The sequence below is a fragment of the Stegostoma tigrinum genome, chromosome 6 (genome assembly GCF_030684315.1).
Source record: "Stegostoma tigrinum isolate sSteTig4 chromosome 6, sSteTig4.hap1, whole genome shotgun sequence".
In the NCBI taxonomy this organism is placed as follows: domain Eukaryota; kingdom Metazoa; phylum Chordata; class Chondrichthyes; order Orectolobiformes; family Stegostomatidae; genus Stegostoma; species Stegostoma tigrinum.
The window spans coordinates 106,415,488-106,425,734 of record NC_081359.1 but is presented as its reverse complement, the minus strand read 5'-3'; the positions used below and the strand labels follow the sequence as shown (position 1 = coordinate 106,425,734).

General features: G+C 45.3%; 1 protein-coding gene across 2 annotated transcripts in view; it reads left to right on the top strand.

Moving 5' to 3' along the window:
* The first annotated feature begins 3,130 nt into the window (after nt 1-3,130).
* Nucleotides 3,131-10,247, top strand: part of capn5a (calpain 5a) — a 100,211-nt gene continuing 93,094 nt past the window's right edge. The window contains exon 1 of one of the 2 annotated variants that reach the window (XM_048533535.2): nt 3,131-3,289. The gene's annotated coding sequence lies outside the window, so the exon portion shown is untranslated. Of the gene's footprint in view, nt 3,290-9,365; nt 9,476-10,247 lie in introns of those variants that run through there. The other variant, XM_048533536.2, reaches the window with a different exon arrangement.

Sequence of the window (10,247 nt, the reverse complement as noted above, 5' to 3'; positions counted from 1 at the left end):
CCTTGTTGGAACTGCTATTTTTGAATGAGCTGTTCTTGCTAGACTTCATACATTGATGTAGTAAGCTGTCACGGTGTGAATTTAATGAACAGTTAAGGAGGTCTTCAGCTTCCTGGTAAATATTTGTCGCCCACTGAGCATTACAAAATCTCATTGAGCCCTATCATGTGGAAAGAGGCCATCTGGTCCATCCAGTCTTCACCAACTCTCTGAAGAGCATCTCACCCATACCCAGCACTTCCACTCTGTTCCCACATTTACTGTAGCTAATCCACATAGCCAGCACATCCCCTGTCACTGCAGGGCAATTTAGCATGGCCAATCCATATAACCTGTACACTGTTGGAGGAACCTCACACCCACACAGGGAGAACATGCAAATTCAACAGAGTTAGTTACCAAAGGCTGGAGTCAAACCCAAAGCTGGGCTTGAACCCAGGTCTCTGCTTCTGTGAGGCAGCTGTACTAACCACTGAGCCACCATAACACACTCATTGTTGGTCATTATTTCAATGTTGTTTGTGAGAGCTTGCTATGTGTAATCTAGTTATCTACTTCCAACATTATAACAATATTTTATTTACATAGTGAATCAAATTCCCAGAGCCTCCTCGTTTGTTCAGTTTAAGGTGATTATTTCCAACCCTCAGTCCGCAGAGGTCAATATACCTCAATAATGTGAAGCATCGTTTGTGTTTCTACACAACAGAGGAAAGGTTTGTGCTGAGGCGCCAGTACTACATGCAGTAGAACAGGGGGCTTGGCTTGCCTGTCATAGTCCGTTGGATACAGGGTAGGATTGTGATGAAGAGAAATCCCTTCACTCAGAGCATGGTGAGCCTCTGGAATTCTCTGTCACAGAGTGCAGTTGGGGCCAAAATATTGAATGTTTTCATGAAGGAGTTGGATGCAGTTCTTAGGGCGAAAGGAATGAAAGGAGACAAAGCGGGAACAAGGGACTGAGTTGAATGATCGGCCAATATGATTTTGAATAGGCTTGAAGGGCCGAATGGCCTCACTCTGTTCCTGTTTTAATTGTTTCATTGGAGATAGTTAGCAAGGGCCACTCACGCTGTGGTTGTTCAGGGTCTGCCTTTCAATAGATGGCCCTTGTCAGTAGAAACATTTTTGTGCATTTTTGTCTTTGCCATTCTGTGATACAAAGGAGGCTTTACTGATGGATCTTGCTTGGGAAGCTTACTCCACATTGGGGAATTGAGGTGGGCAGAATGGTCCAGCAGGTAACTATGGAGTGGGTATGTGAGAGGCAGTGTGGGCAATTCCAAGCAGTTTGTGAGCTGTAATCAGATGCAGAGTTAAAGAGTCAGGGGAGATATACTGCAGATCTTTTGGTCCAACATGTCCATGCCAACCAGATATGCTAAATAAACCTCGTCCTATTCAGGTACCCATCCAGATGCCTTTCAATTGGCACCATCCTCTGCGTGAAAAAGTTCCCCCTCAGATCCCTTTTAAATCTGTTCCCTCTCACATTAAGCCTATGCCCACTAGCTTTGGACCCCCCCACCCTGGGATAAAGACCTTGTCTATTTATCCTATCCATGCCCCTCAGGATTTTACAAGCGTCTAGAAGGATGGCGTTCAGCCTCCAAGCTCCAGGGAAAATAGCACCAGCGGAAAGTTTGGGGGGGGGGGGAAGGGGGAGTGATGTTTGCAAGAACAGGGAGACTCAGGACTGGGGTATGGGGTTCAGTGGAAGGTTCCAGTTATCTTATAAATACAGGGGCAGCTGGAAAAACTTAGCTGGTCTTAGCACCTGTGGAGAGAGAACCAGAGTTAATGTTTCCAATGGTGAATGACTCCTCTTCAGAATCCATGCTCATTGTTGCATTCAGTGGAGTGTCCACATCAAGGCCACAAGATATAGGAGCAGGAATAGGCCATTCAGCCCACTGAGCCTGTGCAGTCATTCTATCATAGCTGATACATTTCTCACCCCCATCCTCTTGCTTGCTCCTCATAACCCTTGATCCCCTTGCCAGTTTATTCAAAAAGAGTTTCATTGGCTTAAGGTGGTGCTGACAGGGGCTACTCAAATGCAATTCAGCTTTTTAAGGGTCACTGGGCTCATAGAAACATAGAAGGTAGCAGCAGGAATAGGCCATTCACCCTTTCGAGCCTGCTTTACCATTCATTCGGATCCTGGTTGATCATTAAGCTGAATCCCACTCTCCTGTCCCTCCAGCTAATCCCACTCTCTTGCATACTCACCCATCCCTCTCACTCAGCCGCACACCTCCTCCACTGCCCCACTCCAATATCCCTTTATCCACAAGACCTATATCTACCCCCTTCTGGAAAACGTTTTGGCCTCAACTGCTTTCTATGGCAAAGAATGTCACAGGCTCTCCTCTCTCTCTCTCTCTGGCTGACGAAATTTCTCACCTTAGTCCTAAAAGGTTTACCCCTTATCCTTCAACCCTGACCCTCTGGTTCTGAACTCCCCCCACCACCGGGAGCATCCTTCCTGCACCAGCAATGGTTTCCAGCTTTCTTTTTGTTGTTTTCAGTGCAGATTACAGCATCTGCAATACTTTCATAGAATCCCCCACACTGTGAAAACAGGTCTTTTGGCCCAACAAGTCCACACCGAATCTCAAACCATCGCACCCAGACCCATTCCTCTGTAACCCACCTAATCTACACATCCCTGGGCACTATAGGCAATTTAGCGTGGCCAATCCACCTAACCCGCACATCTTTGAACTGTGGAGGAAACGGGGAGAATGTGCGAGCTCCACACAGACAGGGTAACACCGAACCTAAGTTGCTGGCGCTGTGAAGCACCAGTGCTAGCCACCGTGCCGCCCCTGCATCTAGCCTGTTTACAATCATTTAAGAGGTTTCTGTGTAATTCCCGCAACGCACCCCCCCCCCTTCTAAACTCCCAGTGAATACAGTCCTAACCTAATCAATCATAGGACACCCGAGGAATCAGTTTGGTAAAGTATCAATTCTCTCCCCACGCGTGCTGCCACTTTGCTGAGTTCCTCTAGCAATTTCCGTTTCATTGTGCAGCGCTCTCTCCCCGCCCCTATTCAGAACTACAGTTTCCAGCCTTTATCTAACATACGTGGGTCTGTATTATAATAAAGCCAGGATACATGCGCAGCGGCGCTTCCGCACGCCTCCCACACAGGGTATGAGGAGTATTTGTGGGTGAAAGCGAGTGGCCAGTCTGGCTCAGTTCCCCAGCCCAGACAGCGCTTCGACAGCCCAGAGAGACCAGCAATCTGCAGCCCTGCAGGACACTTCGCTCTCCTGGGAGGTGAGGCGTGAGCAAGCGAATCCCCCACAATAATCGGATACAAATCTGTTAGTTCTAACTGGGGGATCCCCTACTGCCTGATCGCGTACATTGTTGTTGTTGCTGTTGAAATGTAACAAAGTGCGGCGTGAGTCAGTTTTTCATTCAGATTCCGAGACTCTTGCGGACGATACGGCGGAAAGATGTCTTTTTATTGCTCACGGCGAGTTTTTTTTTTAAGATTGTTTCTGCTTTCCGAAAGTGTTAAGACTCGGACCTCTCGTTGGCACATCTTTCTATGTTGGTGTGTTTTTGCGAGATGGTAACTTTTAAGGCGACGTCTGCTGTGGTAACGATCGGGGGGGTGCACTTCTGTTCATTTCAAGGAAGATAGTAGGTTGTCGTAATTCAGGGTGTATACACAGCGCAGGATTTTCTAAATCAGGCTGATTTTAGAACCTGAAGCTCAAATTGCTCATTAAATCAATATTTCTTGGTGACTCACCGGCTCTTTAATGCCATCCGTGCGAGGGATGTGTACTTTTCGGTGTCATTTAGAGAAATGCTTCGTCCTCCCTTGTTGTACACTGATATCCTTGTAATGTAAATGTGATAGACCTGCCCTTTGGCTTTGTAATGTATCCTGTTTGCATCGCTTGTGGTGAAAGTTTAAGAAAGGGAGAAGTTGCTACTAATTCGTACACCTTGAAGAAAGCCCTATTTACCAGATCTGTTTAACATTTTACCCTTCTAGAACTGTATCTACAATTTCCTGTCGCAACTTATTCCCGTGTCTCCTTTCAGCCAGTACACTGGGGTCATATCAATGCAAATGTGCTCCTGAGATGCTGCTGGCCTGCTGAGTTCATCCAGCTCTACACTTTGTTATCCCCCATATAAATGCACTCAATCTTGTTTTGTAAAACTTCTGTCCCCGATCAATGGCAGTATCAACTGATGTTCCTTATTTACTCTTATCCCTCTTCACTTCAAACTGTAGTAAGCGAGGAAGACACTGGGGCCCTTCTCATTAGAGAGAGTGAGATGACTGCTGGTGTTTAAACTGAGGGTCTCCATGCTTCAGGTGAGGGAGAGGTTGAGAAGGAGAGTCCTTCATGGTAACCTCAGCTGGTGTAGGAATTGAACCCACCCTGTTGCTGTCACTCTGTATTGTAATGCAGCCATCCAGCTGACTGACCCCTGGATACAGGGATGCTACATGCTGGAAACATTAGCAGAGCTAGCAATAATCTGTGAACAAGCGAGAGAGACAGACAGAAGCAGAGCTTCTTTTCAAGTTGATGTCATTTCATCAGCCCCGTTCTGATGTTTCTAGCATTTTCTGTTGTTATTTTAGATTTCAAGTGTTTTGCTTCTGGAACAAGGATGAAGATGAATAGTATAGCTGACCCCTTTCTGGGCTATAGTGTCATGGATGCTGTTCTGTTTCCCCCGGCACATGCAAGTGGCAGGAGCAGTGGCTTGAAGGTGGTGCAGCTCATTCTGTGAAATTTGAATTGGACTCTTTTTGTTGTTCTGAACATTATTCTCCCAATTATCGGAGACATGTTCGACACAGATTTCTGGCCTCGAGGAATGGGGAGCAGGTGGAAAGGTGGAGTTGAAGGCATCATCATATGGGGGTCCCCAAGTTCTGAATATCTGACTTACCAATACTGATACTTACAAACGTGATCACGTACAGGGGTGTCATTTTAAATCTGAAAATTTCCTGTACTTACTGGCTTTTTATATTATCTTGCATGGTGTTCCAACCTGCACACAAATTGACTTACAAATGGGCTCTACTTCATAACCAACTAGGGCTATTCTCTCTGGAGCATTGGAGGCTGAGGGGTGACCTTATAGAAGTTTATAAAATGAGAAGATTTGTAGCTCAGGTTGAGGTTCTGGATGTGAGTTTGCTCACTGAGCTGGAAGGTTAGTTTTCAGACGCTTCGTCACCATTCTAGGTAACATCATCAGTGAGCCTCCGATGAAGCGCTGGTGTTATGTCCCGCTTTCTATTTATCTGTTTAGGTTTCCTTAGGTTGGTGATGTCACTTCCTGTTCTTTTTCTCGGAGGATGGTAAACCCAATCTACCATCCTCCGAGAAAAAGAACAGGAAGTGACATCACCAACCCAAGGAAACCTAAACAGATAAATAGAAAGCTGGACATAACACCAGCGCTTCGTCGGACGCTCACTGATGATGTTACCTAGAATGGTGACGAAACGTCTGAAAACTAACCTTCCAGCTCAGTGAGCAAACTCACATCCAGAAGTTTATAAAATCATGAGGGGCAAGGGTAGGGTGATAGTCAAGGTCTTTTCCCCAGGGTTAGGGAGTCCAAAACTAGAGGGCATAGGTTTAAGGTGAGAGGGGAAATATTTAAGAGGGACCTAAGTGGCAAACATGTTCATGCACAGAGAGGTGAATGTATGGAATGACCTGTCAGAGGAAGTGGTGGAGGCTGGTAAAATAACAACTTTTAAAAGGCATCTTGATGGGTATATGAATAGGAAGGGTTTAGAGGGATATGGGGCAATTGCTAACAAATAAGGCTGGGATAATTGAGGATATCTGGTCAGCATGGATGAGTTGGATGAAGGGTCTGTTTCTGTGCTATATGTCTCTATGGCTGTAACCTGGGGACTTCCTGTATTGGAGGGCAGCACAGGCTCAATGGGCTGAATGGCCTACTCCAGCTGCTATTTCTTATTGTTGACTTTTCTTGAGTACATAGAGCCTCAAGGGGCTAATTGTGCCCCTCCTGATCCAATGCACTTAGCTGCACAGAAAATGTTGATAGGATCCCCAATTTCTAGTGTTTCTTAACATTTCTTTTTATGTCAGAGGTGAACTGGCTCTTTTTAGCCAAAGAATTGAAGGTTATTGTGGCAAATGAAGATGTAGAATTCGAAACACAAATTATATCAGTCATGATCTGATTGAATGGTGGAACAGGCTTGATGGGCTGAATGTTCAACTTTTGCTCCTCATTTCTCCTCTGCTCCTCATCTGAAGAAATTCCTCTTCACCTCACTCTAAAAGACCTACTTCTTTTATTCTGAGATTGTGGCTCTGCTTCTAGACCCCATAGAGGAATGTCCTTCCTGAAGCCACCCTGATGAGCCCTGTAAGAATTTTGCACACTTGAATGAGATCCACCTCATATTATTCGTCACTGCATAAAAAACAGGTCCAGTCTCCTCAATTTCTCCCCATAGGACAATCTCACCATCCAAAGAAGCTATCTAATGGACCTTCATTACACTTACCCTGAAGTTGATCCTTCCCTGCATAAAGAGACTGAAACAGTACACCATACTCTACATGTAACTTCATATTTGAATACCATTACAACAAGATATCTTTCCTCCTTTCCTTAGAATCCTCTTGCAATAAAGGCCACCATACTCTTCCATGTTTAAAAACTGGGTAGTTTAGCTGGAGATGTGAGATTTCTTTAGCTGCTGTGTATAGTTAGCAAGGTTTGGAGGGAGAGTGGTTTGATAGTTGGGGTGGCACGGTGGCTCAGTGGTTAGCACTGCAGCCTCACAGGGCCAGGGACCCAGGTTCGATTCCAGCCTCGGATAACTGTCTGTGTGGAATTTGCACATTCTCCCTGTGTCTGCGTGGATTTCCTCTGGGTGCTCTGGTTTCCTTCCACAGTCCAAAGGTGTGCAGGCTAGGTGGATTGGCCATGCTAAATTGCCCGTAGTGTTCAGGGGTGTGTGGGTTATAGGGGGATGGGTATGGGTGGGATGCGCCAAGGGACAGTGTGGACTTGTTGGGCCGAAGGGCCTGTTTCCACACTGTAGGAAATCTAATCTAATAGTTAGTCCATGGAGAGGTAAAAATCAATGGACAGAATAGTAGCCCTAAGCCATACCTGTCTCCTGGCTTCTAGTATTCCAATCGGGCCTGTGTCATGAGTCAAATTGCTTTACTCATCATCCAATTATGAAACAATTTGGAGCATAGCCAAGATTAAATGGGCTTTCACAATATTGTTGGTCTGCTGAGTAGGCTGCGGTCGATAACATAAACTCTTGCAGTATAGAGATAGACCATTCAGCCCATTATTCCTGTACCAGCAAGAGTTATACAATTAGTCCCACTTCCTTTCTCACCAACGAAATCCCTACAGACTTCACCCTTCCAAATATTAACACCATTCCCTTTGAAAGACCCCAATCAATCTGCCCTTGCCGTCCTCAGGCAGCGTGTTCCTGGTCACAATTCCTCTCACGTTCTGAGATTAAGGCTTCGCGTTGAATCAAAACAATGAATTCTGTTCTGCAGCAAAAAATGCTGCCTAAGCTGCTGAGTGTTTCCAATTTGTTTTTATTTCAGATTTCCAGCATCTGTAGAGTTTTGCTTTTCTTTTTCATTTGCCTTCATTAGTTGGTTTGGCAATTACCATAAAATCTGTGTCTTTTGTCTACTAACCTCTTCACCGGTGGAGTTTTGAAATGTCTGTAAGGGCCCTCACCAACATTCTATCTGGATGCATCATGGCTTGGTACAGCAACTGCTCTGCTCAGGACCGTAAGAAACTATAGAGCGTTGCGAATGCAACACAGTCCATCACACAAGCCAACCTTCCATCCACTGACTCTCCATCTATACTTCCGCTGCCTCGGGAAGGCAGCCAACATCATCAAAGACCCCTCCCATGCCAGTTATAGTCTCTTACAACCTCTTCTGTCAGACAGAATATACAAAAATTTAAACACATGTATCAACAGGTTCAAGAACAGCTTCTTCCCCAATGCTTTTGGACTTCTGAATGGACTTCTCAGATTTCAAATTTAATGTTGATCTCACTCTTTGAGCATTTCCTGGACAGCCATAATATTGTATTCTTCACTTTGTTCTATTACTGTTCTGCCCTTTCTATGGCATGATCTGCCTGTACTGCACACAAAATAAAATAAAACTTTTCACTGTACCTAGGTATATGTGACAATAATAAATCAAATCTTAGCTTTCTACCTCTTTCCCTAAATCTATGTCCCTGGTTATTGACCCCACTACTAATGGACAAAAAGTGCTTTCTAATCTAATTCTAAGGAAGGGTCACTGGACGTGAAACATTAACTCTGATTTCCCTTCACAGATGCTGCCAGATCTCCTGAGTTTTTCCAGCAATTTCTGGTTTTTGTTTCTGCTTTCTAATCCATCCTGTCTCTGTCCCTCTAGAAAACTAGGGAACCCCTCCAGCTTCTCTTAAAACTAAAAGAACCGCAGATGATGGAAATCAGAAACAAAAAACAAAAATTGCAGGAAAAGCTCAGCAGGTCTGGCAGCATCGAAGGAGGGAAATCAGAGTTAGCATTTCAGGTCCAGTGACCCTTCCTAGCTCAGCTCGTCAGGTCTGAGGAAGGGTCACTGGACCTGAAATGCTAACTCTGATTTCCCTCCTTCGATGCTGCCAGACCTGCTGAGCTTTTCCTGCAATTTTTGTTTTTTGTTTCTGATTTCCATCATCTGCGGTTCTTTTAGTTTTAAGAGAAGTTGGAGGGGTTCCCTAGTTTTCTAGAGGGACAGAGACAGGATGGATTAGAAAGCAGAAACAAAAACCAGAAATTGCTAGAAAAACTCAGGAGATCTGGCAGCATCTGTGAAGGGAAATCAGAGTTAATGTTTCACGTCCAGTGACCCTTCCTTAGAATTAGATTAGAAAGCACTTTTTGTCCATTAGTAGCGTTTCAGGTCCAGTGACCCTTCCTCAGACCTGACTAGCTGAGCTTTTCCAGCAACTTCTGTTTTTGTTGCCTCTAGCATTTCCATGTAACTCCAGTCCCTGATCCTTGGGAGTGTCTCCAGAAATTCCTTTGGGATGCTGCGCAGTTGAAGAGAAAGAAGGATCAGTGAATAGATTTGCTGTAATTAGAGGCATCCGGCCCATCTCAGCCTCTGCTTGAGGAGGCAAAATTGTTAAGAGTATTTGCAAATCTCGTCTTTGTGATTTCCCTTCTGTGTTCCAGGTCTGAGATTATGGGATAACCAAAATCACAAGATGAGGTAATGACCACTTGCAGTTCCTCTGGTCTTCCTTGTCAATGGCCTGTCATTATGCATGTCCTCGCCATACTGCACACTTCAAGAACAGCTCGAGGAAGATGGCGAGGCAATAAATGTCATGTCATTATAACCAGAAGATTTTCCAATTGCAGATTAACTGCTAAGTATGCAGGTGGGTCATTATGGAGCATGTTCAGATGTGGCTTTTCAAAGCCTGTGGTTCCCAGACTCGGTTGATCCCAAGCAATCCCACATCCCTGAAGTATAGACTGCCCCGATTAGGGCCCAAGTTCTAGGCTGGCACCAACAGCACAGCCGTGAGGGAGTGCCACCTGGCTGCACGTCGCTACCCTAAGGCCCTGTCTGCCTTTGTGGAGGCATTTCGTCCTGGGAACGCGATAATAAAACCACAGATGCTGGAAATCAAAAACACACACAGAGAGAGCTGGAGAATACTCAGCAGATCTGGCAGCATCAGTGGAGAGAGAAACCGAGTTAGTGTTTCCAGCCCAGTGTCCCTTCGGAATGGACCTGAAACGTTGACTCTGCTTTCTCATTCTTGGGAATTTTGGGCTGGATTTTATGCATCTAAGGTAGGAAGGTGAGGATCATGTTAAATCTATAGGGTGGCCTTCCTGACAATTACAACAATTCCTCATACCAGCATACCTGTTTTTTTTTCTCTCTCTCTCTCTCTCTCTCTCTCTCTCTCTCTCTCTCTCTCTCTCTCTCTCTCTCTCTCTCTCTCTGCCTCTCTCTGTTTCTCTCTCTGTCTCTCTCTCTCTCCCCACCCTCTTTCCCCACCTCCCCACTCATCCCCCCAACCAAAATGAAATTAGGCCAGGAAGATGCTCAATAGTTTATCCATCTGCAGGCCCTTAGTGACCAACTAAAGGGAGGAAATGGCCTAATGGTATTATCACTGGACTGTTAATACAGGGACC